Source organism: Balaenoptera borealis (genome assembly GCF_965194805.1).
Source record: "Balaenoptera borealis genome assembly, chromosome: 8".
NCBI lineage: Eukaryota > Metazoa > Chordata > Mammalia > Artiodactyla > Balaenopteridae > Balaenoptera > Balaenoptera borealis.
This window is the reverse complement of record NC_138865.1, coordinates 46,181,995-46,203,204: the sequence shown is the minus strand read 5'-3', so window position 1 is coordinate 46,203,204 and position 21,210 is coordinate 46,181,995. Positions and strand designations below refer to the sequence as shown.

Genomic DNA, 21,210 nt, shown 5'->3' with positions numbered 1-21,210 from the left:
AACGCAGCCAAAAATAAATAAAATTTAAAAACATAATAAATTAAAATTACACACAATAGTATTGAAAATTAAATGCTGTGAAAAATGACCATGGAGTTACCATGAAACAGAAAAGAATGCTGATTTTTTCAGTTGCTAATATGCGACCCCCAAGTAGGTGAAGGCTCTGTCAAGTTCACAAAATTATCCAAAGAATTAAATTCTAGACAGAGGCTCTCTGAGGACTGTAGACTAATAGGTGTTTTAACCCTGTTGTCCGGTATCAAAGAAGCCATTTGTTTTGGAGGAGTGAGCTCATCAACCGATTAAAGAGGCCCAGGGCACTTAACTGAGCTCTAACTAGGGGAGAAGTACAGGATTTATTTCCCAGCAACACAACCTGATTAAAGTGACTCTCATCTGAAATGTGCAAAAAGATAGGGGGAGCTTCCAAATAAGTGTTATTCAGGTCCAGGGACAGGATTAAAATCAATGGCTTAAATTAGGTAGGGTTGAGGTAGGTGGGAGAGATGAAGAGAAAATTACAATAATCCTTATGAGATTCTGGAAAGCAAGCTGCAGAGAAACAATGAAGACAAAAGCCTTGGGGAGATTCAACTTTCTGTCTTCCTCTCACATACAAATATACACAGAGTTATAATTTCTTCCTTACAAACCATTCCAATGAATTCATAGATACATGTAGAAAACTGATTGCAAAGAGAATTTTTTTCCCACTGAAAATTGTGAAGTAGGCGAAGATCTTGGAAATTCATCCTTCCTGCCTCTTTCACGTACCCCACTTACACAGTGCTCAGTGTTTTTAATACTACTTCTGGCTTCTTAGAACCCATAAAGGACATTTTTTTTCAGGTGTTGGATGGACCATGCATTCACAATATCTGTCATGAAAACCTACTACTCAGTTATCTTCAGACTTTACTATATGATAGCCAATACTTATTATGAACTAAATCAAAAAGACAGGATAATGACCACATAAGTTTGAAGAGCATTTACTGAGTACCCAATTTTCACAAAACAATACGTCAAGGCTGCGGGGATTGAAAGATGAAGCACTGTCCTTGAAAAACATATAATCTATATAAATAAAGAGAATACAAGGAAGAATATGACCAATATTATAACAGAGATACAGAGGACAGAAAGCTAGACAGATTTTGACAAAGAACATCATGAAAAGCTTCATGGAGGAGGTGACAGCTAAGAAGATGCTTACATTAAGCACAATAAAAGGAATAATGTGAGACTTTCAAGTGGTAGGTGAATCCTAGTTAAGGTCATAAATAGCCTGAACAACATGCCCAGTGTTTTTTCCATTCATTTTAAACAGAGAGCTCAGATACCAGATGGTTTGTTTCAAGGCTGGACACCTCGTATCAGCCCCCTAATTGTATTACATATATAGGTCAAATATATGCTACATATACTTCTTTCTTTTATCTTTCTCTTCAGCCCGACCCTGCTATCATACCAGGCAACTTACACTGCACCCATGGAACTAACCTGGTCTGAATACTCACCTCATAATTTATTAATTTCATTCCTTCTCCCCTTTATCACATCCTGACTTAGCCATCTCTCTGAAACCCCACCTCTGATTATAACCTCTCACAACTCTCCTATCCGCTAACTTCCACTGAGTATTCTTACTTTTCTCAGAACCTTTACTTCTTCCTAGAATAAAAGCCTCTTAACTTTATTTCTTTTTCTATTTAGGCTACTCAGCTATCTGATTGACACTATTACCAGCATATTTAACTCACTTGCCTTTGTTCTTTGCTTTAGCTTTGCTGACAATCTGGAAACAAATCAGTCCACTTTCTTTCTCTACTCTCCCTCATGAACTGGTGCCGCTGAAAAGAATACTCTGCTAATTGGTATCACTATAAATTTATGATCTCCACCCCCTGCTGAGTCTTCAACACTGTTTTGTATCCAAGCCCTCATTACTCTTTTTTCTATTCAGACTCTGATGCTTCTACCCTCAGCAGACAAGCTTATCATCCGCTTTACAGAAAACAATAGAGACCATCAGGTGGTAACTCCTAAACTTTCATTCCTCCCACTTTTAAACCTACTATTAATTATCATGCTGTCATGGAGGAGTAGGAGTCTCTTAAAACCCCAAGGTTAAATTCACTTTCTCCTCTCATTTGAGGGCACACACCTCGATTCCCACCCATTTTATCTTCAAGCTCTTCTCTCTTAGTTCCTTTTCTTCCACAACCTACATGTTCAGCACTCTCTACACCTTCCCTAAATTAACCTCCTTCCCTGAAGGAACCAAATGTCTTCTCTTTCCTGTGGAACCTGCTTTGAACATTTGTTACCAGCAGAAACCACTTCCTCCCCATTCACTCTTCACCCTAATTCACCTTCTGTCCTGGAAACTGACCTACTGCGGTTGTTCTTACCAAACTCATCAATGTCCAAAGTCTGCTGAGCATTTTCAGTCCCTCTCCTCTTTGACTTGTCTATGGCATTGGTCCCTCTTTGTTCAGGCATTCCTGCCAATTCCACTCCCACCCTACCCCTTCTCATTCTACCCTACCTTAGTGACACTTTCTTTTCCTTCCCTTTTTATGTCTTTCCCTGATTGATCATTCCTCTTCTAATTTTTCATGTCCTGGGAAATCTCCTCTGCTTTAAAAACTCTATGTAAAAATTCAAATTGCTATATCTCACAGAGACTACACTTCAAGATTCAAGTCCATAGCTTTTACTGCTTATTAAACATTGGGAATTGGCCCTATGAATCTCAACAACCAGAATTGTCATTTACTCTCATTTCTCTCTTTCTCCAGCCCAACGAAATAATTTGGTTCATTGCACGAACTCAGAGTAATTTTCAAAGCTTCCTACTTCCTCATCCTTCCACACCGCATCAGTAACAAGTCCTAGTGAGTCTACCTCATCAGGACAGATAATCTCTTGTCTGAACTACTGCAGTATCGAAATGGGTTATGTTTTTCCCATTCCAAACCACTTTCCACGTTGTTGCTAAAGTTATTTTCTTCAAAAACACAAATTACATCAGGTCACTTTCCTATTACAATACTACTAATAACAAACAAATGACTGCACAATTAAGTCCAAACTTAATATGACAAACGTAAGGCATGGCTTCATCGACCCAAGCACCCCATCATTCTCCATAGGCATTCGCACTCTTTGTCATAGACTCACTCTATGCTCAGAAACGGTAATGTCTAATCTTGTGCTGTACACAGACATTCAAAGCTGTTTCTGGAATTCATGCCTTTGTACACATTGCTTATTATGTTCTTCCCCTCTGCCTTCAAGGCTCATGGCAAAGGTCTTTTGTATGAAGCCTTCCTAAATCCCTTTACACATTAGAATGATCAGTTTATTGGGCTGAGCCACCAGTCTATGAATTCCTTGAGTGATGTTCATATTTATGTATCTTTATCATGTCTCGTTTGCCCAGTTCTCCCACTGAGAACTCCATGGAACTCCAGCATGTAAAAACTTCCTGTCCTTTGAATACTAAATACATCCAGTCACATAATTACAATTCAAGAAAAAAATGGAGGAGGAAATTCTTTGGCCTTGTTGAGATATGAATTCTAGAGAAGCCTAACTCTTCAAGAATAAATTCCTTTTTCTTTTTCTTTTTTTTTTTATCATTCTAAATATAATGGCATCAACATTATAAGAAAGATTGTAATCTGTGTGGTCTCTTCAATGGAAGGTGGTCTGCCTTATCTTGTGTGCCTTTCATGCAAAACACATTGATAAGCAGAGGCTTTCACTATACAGTCTGACTTCATTTTATGTGGAATACAGCTTAGATCTGCAGAGGGACCCACTGCTGCATCAGCTCTTAGGATGAGGGCCTGCCTGCTGCTATGTACTCATGCCTCAGTCCTGAGGAGGCGGACTATTGTCTGTTAAGATAGGCAGATATATATATATATTTTTCACCAGTGCCTAACCTTAAGAGCTATTAAAAAAGCCAGAGTTTGTTCATTATGTGTGGCACTTTTTAATATTACACAATTAACATGTTAAAAAGAGCATTATACTATAGATAAGTGGTTAATAGATAAACAGATAGATAAGAAAATTGGGAAAATCTTCATGACGGGCAACAATAAAAGCAAAATGGCTCCAATGGGTTCAATTTTACATTCTGATGTGTTAAAAAAAATGAGTTTCTGTGCAATGGGAAGGCACCAATAAATATGAGCTAAAACAAGGTCCCAGGACGAAAAGCCTGGGGAATTGATGTAAAAAACACTTGCAGAAGTGATGTAAAGCCTGGGAAACTGATGGGAAGCGGGGTCACATGATGCAAACAGGGTCACGTGGCATAAAGGGCGGTCACGATATTTCTTGCCTTCATTGAGTTTATGACCTATTCAGAAAAATAAGCCATAAAGGTGTGAAAAGTGAAATAACAACATGACTTAAAAATAGTCCAAAAGGGCTTCCCTGGTGGCGCAGTGGTTGAGAGTCTGCCTGCCGATGCGGGGGACACGGGTTCGAGCCCTGGTCTGGGAAGATCCCACATGCCGCGGAGCGGGTAGGCCCGTGAGCCACAATTACTGAGCCTGCGCGTCTGGAGCCAGTGCTCCGCAATGGGAGAGGCCGCGATAGTGAGAGGCCCGCGCACCGCGATGAAGAGTGGCCCCCACTTGCCGCAACTGGAGAAGGCCCTCGCACAGAAACGAAGACCCAACACAGCCATAAATAAATAAATAAATAAATAAATAAATAAATTTTAATAAATAAATAAATAAATTAAAAAAAGATGGTAACTTAAAAAAAAAAAAAAAATAGTCCAAAAGACCGACAAAAGAAATACTGCAATTCAGTTCATTATTAATGATGAAGTAAATGTGTGCAAACAATAACTGCAACAGGAATTCATGGAAGGAAAAAGATACCTTCCTTTGGGATATTGAGAGGAGGTTTCTTAGCCTACGCATTTTGAAATATAAAGGTATTTCTATTTGACCTCAAGAAAGACTCTGAGCTGTATCTATCTGGGAATGAAATCATGTATAATTACAAAGAGCTTGGTTTACACTGTCTTCTTACAAATTTCAAAATTGTATTGTTCTTTGGGTAATCACTCCCACCATGAATTTGAAGTAAAGCAGTTAAAAAGTTCAATCAGTCAGTGATATTCTTCTTCCTATGTGACTGAAGACAGTCTTAAAGAGAGTAGGATTTTCTGACAGTGTCATTACTGAAGGAAAAATGACATATCAAAGTTAAAACACAGAATTACAAACAACTCTGAAATAGAGAATGCTAAGAAAGGGACAATCTCCATTTCTCTGCCATTTGAAGGGCACTAGACATTGACCGTCTGGAGAGCACTGTGGATGTGATACAAACTCTGCTGCTGACTGCTATCTTCTCTAGCCAAGAATAATCCTAACACTGTGGGTCCCAATAGGACTTTGCTGTTTGCCAGCTTTGAGATAAGCACTTCATCCTATTCTCTGCTCTGGAGGCAGAGGCAAAGCTCTTATGGCTTTGAGCTGAAACCAGCACAGCCAGGAAGCTCTGAAGTCATCCACTGGCTGCTTATCACATGATTAAGCCTGTAGTTCTTCATCATGGGTAGGTATTAGAATCAGCTCAGGAGCTTTTAAAAAATACTGATGTCGTGGTCCCACTTCAAGCAAGTAAATCGTAATCTCTGGTGATGGGCTTGGGCATGCCTCTCTCCAGGTGATTCTAACATGCGCTAGAGTTATTAAATGCTATATTAGACCAGTTCTTCTCAAACTTTAACGTAATATGAATGACCCAGAGAGCTTGTTAAAATTCAGATTCTCACTCAGTAAGTCTAGGGTCAAACCTGAGATTCTGCATTTCAAATAAGCTCCCAAGTGATGCTGGTGCTACTGGTCTGGGATCATTTTGGCCTGCAAATCTTTTTACACTTCCTTTAAAAAAAATCAACAAAATTATGGCAGAATTATTTTATCTTTTTTAACATCTTTATTGGAGTATAATTGCTTTACAATGGTGTGTTAGTTTCTGCTGTATAACAAAGTGAATCAGCTATATGTATACATATATCCCCATATCTCCTCCCTGTTGCGTCTCCCTCCAATCCTCCCTATCCCACCCCTCTAGGTGGTCACAAAGCACCGAGCTGATCTCCCTGTGCTATGCGGCTGCTTCCCACTTGCTATTTTACATTTGGTAGTGTATATATGTCCATGCCACTCTCTCACTTCATCTCAGCTTACCCTTCCCCCTCCCCGTGTCCTCAAGTCCATTCTCTACGTCTAAAATCCTGAATCTCCCCCTTAAGAGATTCTGATTTTCTCCATGAGATGTCTTCTATATAAATCTAGAATTTAAAATAAATTCAGATGATACTGACACTATTATGCAACCTTGGTTTTATATTAGAAACTCCTGCACCAAGGTGTCCAAAAGAAATACCACCTACCTTGAAAACTACCACTTGGTAAGGGAGCTTTTTCTCAGTGGAGGCAATGTTCTTTGCTATGCATTATGAATGACTGATGGCAAGCTGGGACAGTGTAAGAACAGAATTACTGAACTCCATCAGGGCTGGTTTCTCCCAGAATATTTCAAACGTCATCCTTATCATCAAAGCAGCCCTGTTGGTTCAATGGATTAGATGTAAAGTGTTGCCCCTCATAGGAGGCTCCCAAGTGTTGCCCAAGCTAATCTCCCAGAGATGAGCCAATCTTAACATGTTTCCACTTCCTCTGTAATAGAGAGAAGGTACTATAATAAGTAGCTGAATTGGCCACCAAAAAAAAGAATACCCTTAAAAAGTAGTTTTTAGGCTGATGAATAATTGTATACCCCTCTTAGAGAAGTTATTAAATAAGACATAAGATTCAGCTTAAAAGAGAGCTTCATATGGAAAAAGGAAGAAAAATGTCAAGAGCCATCCTAAAGCAAGAATAACCACGAAGCTCATCCTAAAACAAAACTGATGAGTTTATCTTCTTTCCTCTGACAGTGGCAATAAAATACCAATACCATGCTCTATTTGTATTTTAGGTGTGTGTTATGTGGATATATGCAGAAACAAATACACATACAAGAAGAAGATAAATTAAGGCAAATTTCACTCCTTCAAGTAAGTGCTGACCTTGGTATCAGAGATTAGATCTAAATCTAGCTCTGTGACCCTGGACCTCAGCTTCCTATCTGTAAAATGAAGGAGTTGGACTGAATAATAATATGAGCAACTGTTTCTGGAGTACTTTTTATGCCAATTACTGGGTTAAATCCTTAGCACATCATTAATCCTCTTTACACCCCTGTGAGACACAATATGTTGCACCTGCTTTTGCAGATGAGGAAAGGGAAGGCACAGAGAAATGATGTTTATTGTCCAAGGGTAAAAATGATAAATTAGATTTAGTCTCTGCCCTAGAGAAGCTTTCCATAGGCCACTCCTTCAGCAACCTTTATTGAATCTGTATTCACACACTTGGAATTAGGATTGCAAGACAAGGCTGTAGATTCCAGAGCTGGTGCACTTAACACAGACCTCTCATTCCCTTGGGATAAACCAAAACTGAAATTCTCTGATCACTCCATCACAGGAGAGAACCCACCTAAATAGGAAATGGAACGTGAGAGATATAGAAACCAATCAATTTGGAAAAATGTCCCCCTCTTCAGACCAATATTAGCAAACACAGACGATGTGGGTTGGGAGGATTAAGGATAGGAGGTATTTAGGAAGGAAAAGCTTACAAACAAAAAAGTCTGTTGTGAAAACTTCCTTTAACCTAACTTTTTACAAAATTAATCAGATCATCTTAAGTTTGGGGGTCATCTAGATCCAGAAAGATAAACTTTTAAGAAACAGAAAACTTTTCTAGCACAGGGCTCGAAAACTACAAGAAAGAGACAAATTAGCTCAATGGTGAACATTCAAAGAGTTCTCAGGTTAAAAGAAAGGGTCCCAAAGAGCACACACCTTACAATACTGGGGGGTGAGGGGGAGACCAATAGTTTTGATGGATCTATCATCACTTCAAGATAAATACACAGAAAGGAGGGAGAAAAATTCTGAAATAAAAACAAGAGAAGAAAATAAACCTACATCTGAAAAGAAAGATCAGAGCATATTTTTTGATAAATGCTCTATGAAGCAGAAGAACATTTTTGACAACTGTTTTACTTGCTCAAGAAAATAAAAGATAACGACTCAAGAAACACAGAACCAAAAATCACGCATAGTACACATACATATGTATTTTTGTCTCATCCACAAATGATAAGAAAAAAACAGGAAAAACTCGTTAAAGAAAATAAGTAAACAACAAACTTTCATAATTAAAAATAGTTAGAAATTATAAAGTATATAATCAAACTTGAAAAAATAAAAATACAGTGATGGAACAGACTGAGTAAACCATGTACAAACACAAAGGAAAAATTCACAAAAATTAAAAACAGGAGAGAAGATAGTCAACATAATAAAAAGACAATGAATATATAATATGTTGCATTTTTATTCCTAAATGAAAGAGAACTATCCATATATAACAGGGAAAAATCCACAAGGATGATAGCTTATCTTAAACCAAAAGACAATCACAATCCAAGAGTTTACTGTGATCCAGAAAAAAAAGAAAAAATGGCCTGCTACAGCATGGACGTAATAAACATTAAATTGCAAAAATAAAGAAAGGAAAGGAAACATAAACAAGAGAAGACAAAAAAATCAAACACTTCTCTTACATAAAAGTGATAAACAACTATTAAAAGGAAAAAGCCTCTTATATTCAAGCAAATAAAATAAGTACACATTTAAATAAAGAAAACTTGAAAATTAAGACTGAAAAAAACTAAAAATAATGTTAGACAATCAAAAAATGTTGTGTATGTGTGTAGTATTTCATCAAGACAAAATCCAAGATTATAAGCACTGAAAGAGTAGAGTTGGAGTTTCACTTATGCATTTATTGTTTTGGAAAGGTATAATCCAATTTGGTAGTGTCACAAACTTTTTACATCAAATAATACAGCATGTACCCAAATACTTATATACAGGAATGGACATTTCTTGGTTCTAGTTTCATGTGCTCCATGGGGCATTAGTCTTTCTTAAGCCAAATATTGATGATGATCAATCGTTTTGCCCCCTCATGAGGTGGTGCTGTTTTTCAGGCAAAATGTTCTGTGATCACAGTGTCCCTATTTTTTTATTTCACAGCAGTGCTTGTGAGTTAATTTGAATATTTCATTATTTTGCCCTTATTACTTTATGAAAATGAGTAGAAAATGGGAAAAAGAAAATGTTAATATTAGTTTTTATATAATCAAGACCAAGATGGCTTGCTGAAGTGGGGCTACAGGGAAAATAATAAATTACAAAATGTAAAAAGAGTGCAATTTACACTTTCTGACCACAACAGGATAGATCTAAATTTAATAATATAACCTCAGCAGAGAGCTCCTTGCATTTAAGCACATCAAGTGTGTATACAAATGTGAAGGAAATGAGTAACATTCAAGAACAGTCATAAAATGTTGGAAATAGACTATTGTAAAAGATAAGATATAGTATGGATTATCTGTAGGAATCTTGATTTGCAGACTGAGATTTTAAGTGACCTTCATAAAAAGAACATTGACAGGTCCATAGCAGAGAAGTGGAGGGCTCACGACAAATAAGGGAGTTTTGTTGCTGCTGTCCATCTGGATTTTTGATGCAATAAACATATATTATTGGTAGAGTTAATATTCGTATACTGAGAAACATTAAAATTTAGTTTTAAAATGTGCCTCATAGAAAAACAACAGGCTAAAATTTAGAGGTGCCATGATGTACTTTACTGAGACGTGGAGTGAGTTCTTCATCTGCGGGGCCCTAGCCAAGCCCTGACTCCTTGAGTCTCTGTCTCCTGCTCTGCTAATCCTCCATGATGAGAACAGGATAACACAGGTGAAAGTGAAGTGAATATAGAAAGTCTCTCAATGGTAGAAAGTGTCTCTATTATATTACTTTTTGCCAGAGCCTAACCAAGGAGACCATTCAGTGGCGGGAATTTGAATATGAAAGGTACATGAAACTTGGTGGCTGCCTTTTTCCCCCCGCAACTACCCTCGTTCCTTGTACCTCTCAACAAATTTTGTACATTTCAGTTCTAGGCTAAGAGTCTGCTGCTGAGGAGATCCACATTAAGTGGCAGGCATTTCAGAGGTTTCTGATGCAGATGTATTTTTACATGTGTAGCCCAGTGACGATTACACTCTAACCATTATTGCTATCCTTGTCCTTAATATCATTGGTTCCACTCCTCCACAGGTAACAGTTAGCTGTCAATCTCCTGATGCCATAGAATGAAACAGTCTACCCACTCCACTTTCTGGGAGATCCTGGCCTGATGGTTGCAGTTGCTGTTTCGGTGAGAACGCTCCTGGAGCCCAGCATGAGACTTTTCCAGTGAAGGTCTTCAGACCCACATTGTTCAAGGGATGTGTAACCTTATAATGATTTCAGGTTTGCCTCCAGATAAAGAATATTAAGACACTATTAATATTGGGTTGGCCAAAAAGTTCATTCGGGTTTTGCTGTAAGATGTTACGGAAAACCCGAACGAACTTTTTGGTCAACCCAATACTACACTTAAAATAATATTATTTGGCTTAAAATAGGATGATATGTTTATTATTTACATAGTACCTCCACAGGTTGGACCCAGACTTAAAAGGCTAAAAGTACTCTTTCTGTTATTCACCCTCTGCATAAACCAATGTCTGGAGAAAAAAAGCCTTGAAGAAATCAATTTACTATTCTCAGTGCTATTTTCTCCCCTTTATATTCCAGTTTATCTGGGAAAAAGAGGTCATATATAAAGAGACACAAGCCATCTCTGGCTCTAAGAAGATAACATTGCACCAGCTCTCTCTCTATTTTCACCTGAAGGAAGATTATATCACTTACTGGAAAATCCCACATCAAAAAAGGTTGTAGAAAATTGATGGTGACATTAAGTGCACTTATGGACATTTGATGAGTGTTTCTTCACCAGCCCCTAGTTATCCTTCTGTAATTTTCAGGTTAGACGTAAATGGTAGCATGCATGTCCATATGCTCTACCCCTTCTCCCTAACACATGATGATAGGTCACCTTGTGAGCCTGACTCCTCTTTCCTTCCTTGTAAACTGTGAGTGCCACTGGGGTTGCAGTAACCAGCCCACCTTCCTCTATCACTTCTGTGATATCTGTCATTACTAAAGTTAACCTCTGCTCTTCCCAGAAAAGTAATATTTGTACAGTGCACAGCCTTGAAGCAGATGGCTTTTTGCAGCAATGTGGTGGGCACTCCGGTATTTCACCATCTGAGCTTTGAAGATACCCATTCACACCCCTTATTCTTCACTGACCATGGAAGGAAAGGCAGAACAGCCTCTCCAGAGTGACAGTCATGTCCCAAGCACTGTTGCTAAGTAAAGTAGTAGGAATTTTACACACATCATCTGTCTTTAATGCACAGCACATTTAAACAGTAAGTATGCCATCCCCATTTTTCAGAGGAGAGACGTGAAGCCCAGAGTGTTATGTATGTAATTTTCCCAGGGTCACATAACTGCTAAGTGGTAGAATCAGAACTTAAACCTAAGTCTGAAGCCTATACACTTTGCTTTTGAAATCTAAACGTCTTTTTTTCCCTTTGCATACAATTTACCATGAAGTCAATAAATATTAAGTGTGCCTTCACTAAATTTTTTGACAAAAAATTGTGACAAAAATTATACACGTGTGTAACCCAAACTTCTAGCAAGATATATAATCTTACCATAATTTGAGAAAAGTTTCCTCTTCCCTTTTCCCGGTAAATCCCACTCACCACCCCCATAGGCAACCACTGCTCTGAGACGCTTCCAGCACAGATTCATTTTACCTGTTGTAAAATTTCACAGGAATTGAATGATACAGTGGGAGCGATGCTGTGTAAGGTTTCTTTCACTTAGCTGAATTTTGGATGTTTTCCACACTGTTTCATAATTCTGAGTAACATCCCATTTTATGAATATACCAGTTTGTCCATCTCCTAGTGATGGACATTTGAGCTGGTTCCAGTTTTGGGTCTTTCTGATTGTTTTGCCTTCTTCTCAGACATGTCTATGGTACCTTGCTAAGCATTACACTCTTTCTAGGTCATACTTTCTGCACTATTTTTTACCAGAACTTAAATAAGGTATAAGAACGGATGGAGGAGATGGGAGAGAGGAGTGGGGAGCTAGATAGAGAGAGGAAATCATCCCATCTCTGCTCTATATGATATCTCTCTGGCACTCTGCTCTGAACAAAGCTCAAGGTCAAGTCTAGCACTAGTAAGTCCTTTAATTACTCATATATTTTTTACAATTACAGTAATATTTCTGAATCAATATTTATTTACTAAGTTTTATACCTTTATTACCATGTATGTAACAATTTAAAAGTATTTTTTATTGGGTTATACTTTATCAATTATAAATCTTTTTTTTTCTTTTTAAGTGTACTTAGTAAATATTTCAAATTATTAATATGCCCACTAGGTGGTATCATGTAGGTTTCTATTAAGTCTTAAAGTTCTAATTAATATAAATTATTCAAAACCACATGACAATTAAGAAACTTCCATTTTCCTTTCTGACAGCAACCATTTTCCAATAATAAAATCCCTATCTTTAAATATCTTGAAAATTCTTTAAAAAGAATAATAATTTTAACACTTTGTTTGGAAAGCTATGATCTGTAACAACATTCTTTTAATTATCACAACTTCTTTCTTACCACAGGTGAAAAAAAATCTCATTACTTAAGAAAGAAAAACTTGTCAAAGATCTTCTAGATAATATTTAAAGGAGCAATCACAAGGAGAAATATAATCAAATACCCATCAAAATGGCACAGAGCTTCAGATGCTATTAAAGGAGTGCAAGACAGCCTGTCTACAGTCACAAAAAGATATGATATTTTGCTGTCCTCATTGAGCTGTGTAGAACAGAATGTCAGGTGAAAAATTAAAATGTCATTAAAAGACATAAGGGACATAAGAGTGGGATCACTAGTTCATGATTGCACAGTGTAAGAAACACTGAGGTGGAAATCTCTGGGCTTGTCTCAGGATAGGTAGATGATTCTAGCTAAAGCAATCACACAAGACTCAACAGATTCTTGGTTCTGTCAGAACCTGCCTTGTATGTTCACCATGGACACACAGTGCAAATATGTGTTACAGCTCTAAGCGGAGGAACAGACACCATGAGGAGGTCAACAGAGTCATTCTGCCTGAGATGAAGCTCATAATTTTGTGAGTTATACCAGGACTGTCCTAGTCTCTAGCCTGTATCAGGCTGTCACAGGGTGAAGATGGAAGCCAGTGCAATGGCAGGTAATAGTATGTGCTTAGTAGTCAGAACAAGTTTGAAATCAGAATTTTATTCTTAGGTAGCCATGCAATCTAAACACATTATACCACCTCTCTGAGCCTCAGTTTCCTCATTTGTGAACACTTCCTTCAAAGAGGTCTTGTGATGATTAAAAAACATAAGCTACTGCCTTAGTGGATGCTCAGTGAATATTGTTAATGACATGTGTTCTGTGCTTATGATGTACCAGGTTTTATTCTAGGTGCTTGTAGTAAGTTGCTACAAAATGATCCCCAAGGCATCAGGCCTTCCTAAATTCAGGCCTTGTGCAATCTCCACACATACTGAATCTGGACTGTTCTTAAAATTTGTTTTGGACAATAGAATACAGTGGAAGTGACAGTGAGAAAGTTCTGGGTTTAGGCCTTACGAGACTTAGAGTTTCTGCTTTTGATTTCTTGCTTTCTTGAGATGTCATGCAGTGAAGCTTGGGCTAGTCTCCCCGGGGAGGAAAGGGCATATTTATAGACAGGAAAACACTGTAGGCTGAATGACACAAGGAAGGAGAAGGCCCAGGCAACCCCCCAGTCCCTCCAATCAACCATGCTGCAGCACCCGACATGTGACACTCCAGCCAGTGTCAAGCGGGCAGCTGGCAGAAAACACGGATGAGCCCAATCGACGCTACAGGAGCCAAGACAAGTCAACCAGCTGAGCCCAGCCCACACTGTAGAAACATGACCAAAGCAGTGGCTGTTGTTCGAAGCTACTAAGTTTTGTATGGCTTGTTACACAGCAATAGTTCGCTGGCATAGTTTACTGATGTGGTTAACTTCACATTTATACTTTTATGATCCCCATTTTACAGTTGAGGAAATTGAGGTACAGATAACGTAAATACATTTTCAGACATCATGCAGCTAATGCATGACAGAGCAGGGATTCTACCAAGGCAGCTTGGCTTCATAGCCCACCCACTCAATCAGCCCAGTAAATAGTTTCTCTGGCTTTATGTCAGCTTTTTTTGTTTGTTTGTTTCTGAAATAGCAAGGCTAGATTTCAAGCCTTGGGGTTACTCAGTCTTTTCAGGTATCATTAAGGACTTTGATCCGAATTCTTTCTTCTCTTGGGCTTACTGTTGGTCATGCCTTCAATGAAACATGTCTAATAACGCAAAGGTCCATACAGAAGATTTTTATAGATAAAGAGATACAGATATACACTGTATACAGATACACTGTAAATTTGAAACTTGGTAATGAGAAAGAAAAGGCATATCCTAAAGGGGATACACATTTTAAGGGCTAGTGACTAGATTTTGGATACCCAGCACCCACTTCACTTTCTTTTTGTGAGAGAACTTCAATTTCCTTTTTGGGAATTCTTGTCAGCAGCTGGAAAATATATAGGAGCAGATAACTAGCTCTCCTGCCTCCTCTACCAAAGGAAGAGACACTAACTCATGCTGGTACAAACATAAACTTGTCCTAGAATTTGAGTTGCCATGCAGAATGAGGACAAGAATACAGCATTAATTAATTATACTGCATGAGTGAAAGGGTGAAGGAATCCCAGCCATCAAGATTTCTGGTTTTATGTCCATTGCATCAGCCCCCTCTACAATCCTGAGATCTATCTCAACTCAACCCCATGTGGGTATCTCAAATTAACATTCTCTTTCCTCTCTCTCTCATATTCATTCTCATATTCCCTCTCTTTCTATCCCTTTCTCCCTCTCCCTTTCTCTTTCTTAGCTAGCAAGCCAAAAAACCAAATTAATATATTCATTTGAATATACTATTAAAAACTCTGATAATCCCAGACATCAACAACTCATGTCTAAACCTAGACATCCAGATAGTTTTAACAACTTAGTATATATAAATCTTCCACAGAACATGTTATTCATGAAACCCTATGATGCTTTAAAGTATTCAGAACTTTTTGTTTTGATGACAAATGAAACTGTATCACAAATCGCAAGAGTAGCATGATCCTAACAAAATTTGACAAAGAAAATCACTACAACAAAAGCAAAACCCACTGCATATTAATCTCGCTTATGAACACACAGGAAAATATCCTAAATATTACAAAAATATTATAAAAAGTAATAGACTATTACAAAATTTGGTTTATTCACAGAAAGCAGGGGAGATTTAAAATTAGGAAATTCGGGGCTTCCCTGGTGGCGCAGTGGTTGAGAATCTGCCTGCCAATGCAGGGGACACGGGTTCGAGCCCTGGTCTGGGAAGATCCCACATGCCGCGGAGCAACTGGGCCCGTGAGCCACAACTACTGAGCCTGCGCGTCTGGAGCCTGTGCTCCGCAACAAGAGAGGCCGCGATAGTGAGAGGCCCGCGCACCGCGATGAAGAGTGGCCCCCCGCTTGCCGCAACTGGAGAAAGCCCTCGCACAGAAACGAAGACCCAACACAGCCAAAAATAATAAATAAAATAAAGAATTATAAAAAAAAAAAAAAAAAAGTAAAAGAAAAACCTCATGGTGCACTCATAAAAAAAAAAAATTAAGAAATTCATTACTATAATATTGCTCATTGAAAGGTCAGATAAAAGACATACACCTGATATTTTCAGTAGTATTCAACAGAAAAAGAGACGTTTTCAGTAAATAGATATCTTTTTATAATAAAACATAATATCCATTTTTTAAAAATTCTGTTAACTAAAAGTAAAATTTAATTTCTTAACATGAGAAGCAGTAAGTATCTGAAATCAAAAGGCAAGATCATATTCAAGGGCACCATTGCCCAAATCATGTCCATCAATTTTAGCATATCCTGGCCATTAAAAATTGCTATGTTCCAAGAGATATGAAATAGTGGTTTTAACAAATGATATTTTATAGCAGTTCTTTTTATATTATTTAACATCAAATGTGTTTGTTGATGTCCCAAAAGGCATATAGAATTAATTGTGTCTGAAATTTATTGTTTCTTACTTCATGACTGTATCCTTTCATCACTGAGCCAGTTTGGGCACTACTTTTCCAAAAAAATTATTGAAACAAATTTCATGGTAAAGGTATCTCTATTAAATTCAGGAAAAGAAAATAAGGTCCACTTTATACAATTATTACAATTTTAACTGATTTAATTAGAAATTAAAAATTAGGAAATAAAGAATATTGTAAAGGATAGTATTTATCCCAATTTTTTTCATGGAACAATTGTATAATGGAAACATAAGAACATCAATTAAAAAGCTATTTGGAATAAAATGAAAGTTTTGTAACAAATGGATGTTATGAATGGGAAGGCTGGATATTATAAAAATCTATCCATTTGCTACAACATCAAAAATGTAAATTCTGAGAGAAACTGACAAATAAAAACTCATCAGGAAAAATAAAGGGGATAAATTTCCCCAGATAATTTTTTAAATTATGAGAAACCTACTATGGAGACTTTTTAAAATATTATGAAACTATAATAATATACAGTTTTGTTAGTACAGGATGAAAAGTCAAAAGACAGAATAAAATGCCCATACAGGTTCAGAATGTTAAATAATTAAATGTATGATAAAAATGGCACTTCAAATAAAAAATAAAAGGATGACTTATTCAATAAATTGGGTTGGAACAATTTAAGTAAGAGCTCTGCATTATACCTACACATATATAAATTTCAAAGGAATTCAAGATCAAAACGATAGAGTGAATAAAAGAACTAGAGAAATATGTAGTTAAATATTTATTCTTGGATTTGGGTTTGTCTTTCTAAGCATAAATGCAAAAAGAATTGTTTGAATCAAAGAAGGCTGGTTTAGAATCCATAAAAGTGAAAAATATCCGTATGATAAGAACAAATTTTAAGAAAATTATAATGTCTTTATCATAAAATAGTTTCATAAATCAATACGGAAAAGGTAAACTCTAACAGAAATACCAGCAAAGAATAGAGACAATCTATCCATACCCATGTGTACATACACACAACACACACATACAAATGCAGACATTAAAATTGCCAGTAAAATATTTTAGAAAACTCAACCTCAGTAGAATACTGAGAAGATGAAAATAAACTCTGCTCTCTCATCAAGTTGAGAATATAGAAATAATGATGATATATGATACTGGTTAAAGTATAGATATACTGTTAAAAATGCAATGATTTCTAGCAAAAGACAAATTGTCATAATTTCCATGAGGCAAATTTGTCAATTTGCAATAAAAACCCTAAGAAGTACACATATTATTTGATCCAGCAACTCCTACTTTCAGGAATATATCTTAAGGTTAGCATCATTATATATACAAATATATATATATATATATATATATATATATAATAGTTTATAATAAACAGCTTTAATAATTCATAATTCATATACCATACAATTCACCAATTAAAGTATACAATTCTTTTAGAATATTTACAGAACTGTGCAATCATTAGCACAATCTGGTTTTAGAACATGTTTGTTGACCCTGAAAGAAACCCCTTGCTTATTACCAGTCAATCTCTATTCTGACCCTCCTCCTCCCTCTTCATTCAGCCCTAAGGAACCACTAATCTTCATTCTGCCTCTATAAATTTACCTAAAATGGAGTTTTATATAAATGGATCAGACAATATGTGTTTTTATGTGTGTGACTAACTTCTTTCATTTCAGTATAATGTTTAAGAGACTCATCGATGTTGATGCTTGTATCTTTACCTGACCTCTTTTCATTGTCAAATCACAGTTCATTGTATGTATACACTCATTTTATTTATCCATTCAGTTAATACACATTTGGGTTATCTTTGCTTTTTGTCTATTATGAATCATTTGCTATAAATATTCATGTGCATGTTTTTGTATGGATACATTTTCATTTCTCTCGGCTATATGGAGGAGTATTTTCTGAGTCGTATGGTAATTCTATGTTTAAGGTAGTGAGGAACTGTCAAATTATTTTCCAGAGTGGCTACACCATTGGACATTCCCACCAGCAATGTATGACAGTTCCAATTTCTTCAAATCACTGCCAAATAATTGGTATTGTCTTTTTCATTATAGACTTTCTAGCCTGTAAGAAATGACATCGCCTTATGGTTTTTACTTGTATTTCCCTAATAGCTAATCACATTTCCCTAATAGCCATCTTTTCATGTGCTTACTGGCCATCATATACCTCCTTCAGAGAAATGTCTGTTCAAGTCCCTTCCCCATCTTTTAGTTGAGTTATTATTATTAAATTGTAAGAGAGTTGTAAATTCTGGACAGAAATACCTTATCAGATATATGATTTGCAAATATATTCTCCCATCTGTAAGTTCTTTTTTTCACTTTCTTAATAGTATCATGAGCAGCACAAGTTTTTAATTTTGATGGAATCCAATTTATCTATTTTTTTTCTATTGTTACTCATACTTTTGGTGTCGAATTTAAAATTCCTAACCCAAGGTCACGAGTATTTTTGAGTTCATTTTTGGGTGTGGTAAAAGGTGGAGGTCCAATTTCATCCTTTTGTCTGTGGATATCCAGTTGTTCTGGCACTATTTGTCAAAAAGACTATACATTCCCCCCATTGAATTGTCTTGGACATTATAACAGCACCACACTGTGTTTATTACTATAACTTTGTAGTTAAGTTTTGAAATTGGTAAATGCAAGTTCTCTAACTTTGATCTTTTTCAAGATTGTTTTGGCCACTTATCAATCCAAATCCAGAATTTAAGGGTCAATGTAAAAAGCCCATTTTTGAAGGCAAGAAAACCTGATAAATCATAAGATATTGCGAAGTAAGTGTTAAATTAGCTAAACAGGAAAGATGATGTAGTAGGAGATACAAAAATGGCAGAGTAGCTGTGAAAGCAGGACTTTGGAGCAGACAGTTCTGGGTCCACATCCTGGCTCTGCCACTCCTTAGTTATTTCATATTGAACCTCGCATTTCTGTTCTACACAATGGAGACAGTAATAAATACATTAGAAGGTCATTGTAAGAATTCCGACACGTTAAATATCCAGACCCAATAGAGTAGTCAATAAATGTTAGCTGTTAACAAATAAATGATGATACAAATTAGTTAACAGGATGTGTTTCAGATTTGAGAGCCTTCATGGGTGCAGTGAATGCACTTTCTCTTCCGAGGGTCTATTCAACAATGAAGTTAGTTACTATCTGTTTCTGGCTCCCTATCAAGGGACATTGTTTCATCCCTACTAAATTCTCTTTTGTTTTTCTGTCTTGGAAACTTTTGTACTGCTAAAATAACTTTTGCTGACCATTTTGACCCTAGATTTTAGTTGACCCAAGTATTCTATGACAATCACCGATTTCCAAGGATTTCTATCTCTTCTAAATTTTTTTCTATACTAATCCCTAGATTTTTCTTTTATGAATTTCATTTGAAATGTCTCTTTTTGCTTTTTAATAGACAGGATTATACAATCAGCATTTTAATTGTTTTCATAAAATTAACCGATTGAACACAGAATTTTAGGTGTAGTCTTCAAGTTCTTTTTTTTTTTCCTGGTAATTATTTAATTATAGTGCTCAAGAACTGCTTCTGTAATCAGACTAGTTACTTCTCATTTCAGATATTTTAATGACACAGCATTCTAGAGCTTTTAAGAAAAGATAGTTTTCAGGCAAGCACGGATTTATTTCTATCAAAGCTTCCAGTATAAAAGTAAAAAATCAGATTTTTTCAGGTACTTTTTATTTGATCAACTGACACAGTACTTTACACCTTATGCTTATCCTGTCCTTTCCTCACCAGGCCACAGAGCAAATGATGATGATGATTTCCATGAAGATATGGTGAGAATAAATAAAGAATTGCAATCAACATAGGTGCAGTCCTGATTGCATTACATGATAAGGAAAAGCTGGGCAGGAAATCAGAAACACAAGTACCAGTTCTACAGTTTGTTACCTTGACCAAACTTCTTCATAGCTCAGTTTCCTCAATGGATTTAGATTAAATAATTTCTAAAGTTCCTTTAAGCATTATAACATAAAAAAAACCACACTATCAAAATTGCCTCTTGAATTCTCTGTTAAACCTAAGATCAAGAAGTTACAAACAGGGGGGGCTTCCCTGGTGGTGCAGTAGTTGAGAATCTGCCTGCCAATGCAGGGGACACGGGTTCGTGCCCTGGTCTGGGAAGATCCCACATGCCGCGGAGCAACTAAGCCCGTGAGCCACAACTACTGAGCCTGCGTGTCTGGAGCCTGTGCTCCGCGACAAGAGAGGCCGCGATAGTGAGAGGCCCGCGCACCGCGATGATGGGTGGCCCCCGCTTGTCGCAACTAGAGAAAGCCCTCGCACAGAAACGAAGACCCAACACAGCCATAAATAAATAAATAAAATTAAAAAAAAAAAAAAAAAGAGTGAATGGCAGGATTAGCTTCCTTTAAAAAAAAAAAGAAGTTACAAAGAAACCAAACCAGAATGCCATTTAGGACAACATTATTGATGATCGATAGTAGAATCTTGCTCTAAGATTTTGCTGAGAGTAAATTATAGGTGGGCATATTGAGTTTAGCTAACTGATAACTATTTTAAAGAAGAATTTGACAATTACATCCACCTATAAAATTAAACATATACATTTTCCTGCTATTTCATAAGCAGGCTAAATGAAATAAGCAACACATTTTAGGACTTTTCATTTGCATTTTATAGCTCTCCCTTAGGTAAAGCCATTCTTTAAAAAGGTAAAATCTATTTGTTAATCTACTTAGTTTAAATAATCTCTTGATTTGACATGCTATATAATGTTTGAGAAATGTTATCCCTAGAAGGCACCATAAGCAAGTTCCTTTGGAGCGCATTTAGATTCGGGGAAGACAACCCTGTTTTTCGGATGAGTTTGAGAATTTATATTGAATTGG

At 36.6% G+C, this 21,210-nt stretch overlaps 1 protein-coding gene and 1 long non-coding RNA gene across 5 annotated transcripts in view; both read right to left on the bottom strand.

Moving 5' to 3' along the window:
- The window catches only part of LINGO2 (leucine rich repeat and Ig domain containing 2), a 1,216,268-nt gene that overhangs the window by 735,929 nt on the left and 459,129 nt on the right, over positions 1-21,210 (bottom strand). The gene's annotated exons all lie outside the window — the stretch shown is intronic.
- Positions 2,566-20,400, bottom strand: LOC309632886. Its single transcript, XR_014247119.1, has 2 exons — positions 4,817-20,400; positions 2,566-4,453 (listed from the first exon to the last, which is right to left on the bottom strand). It is a non-coding gene; the product is annotated as an uncharacterized lncRNA (long non-coding RNA).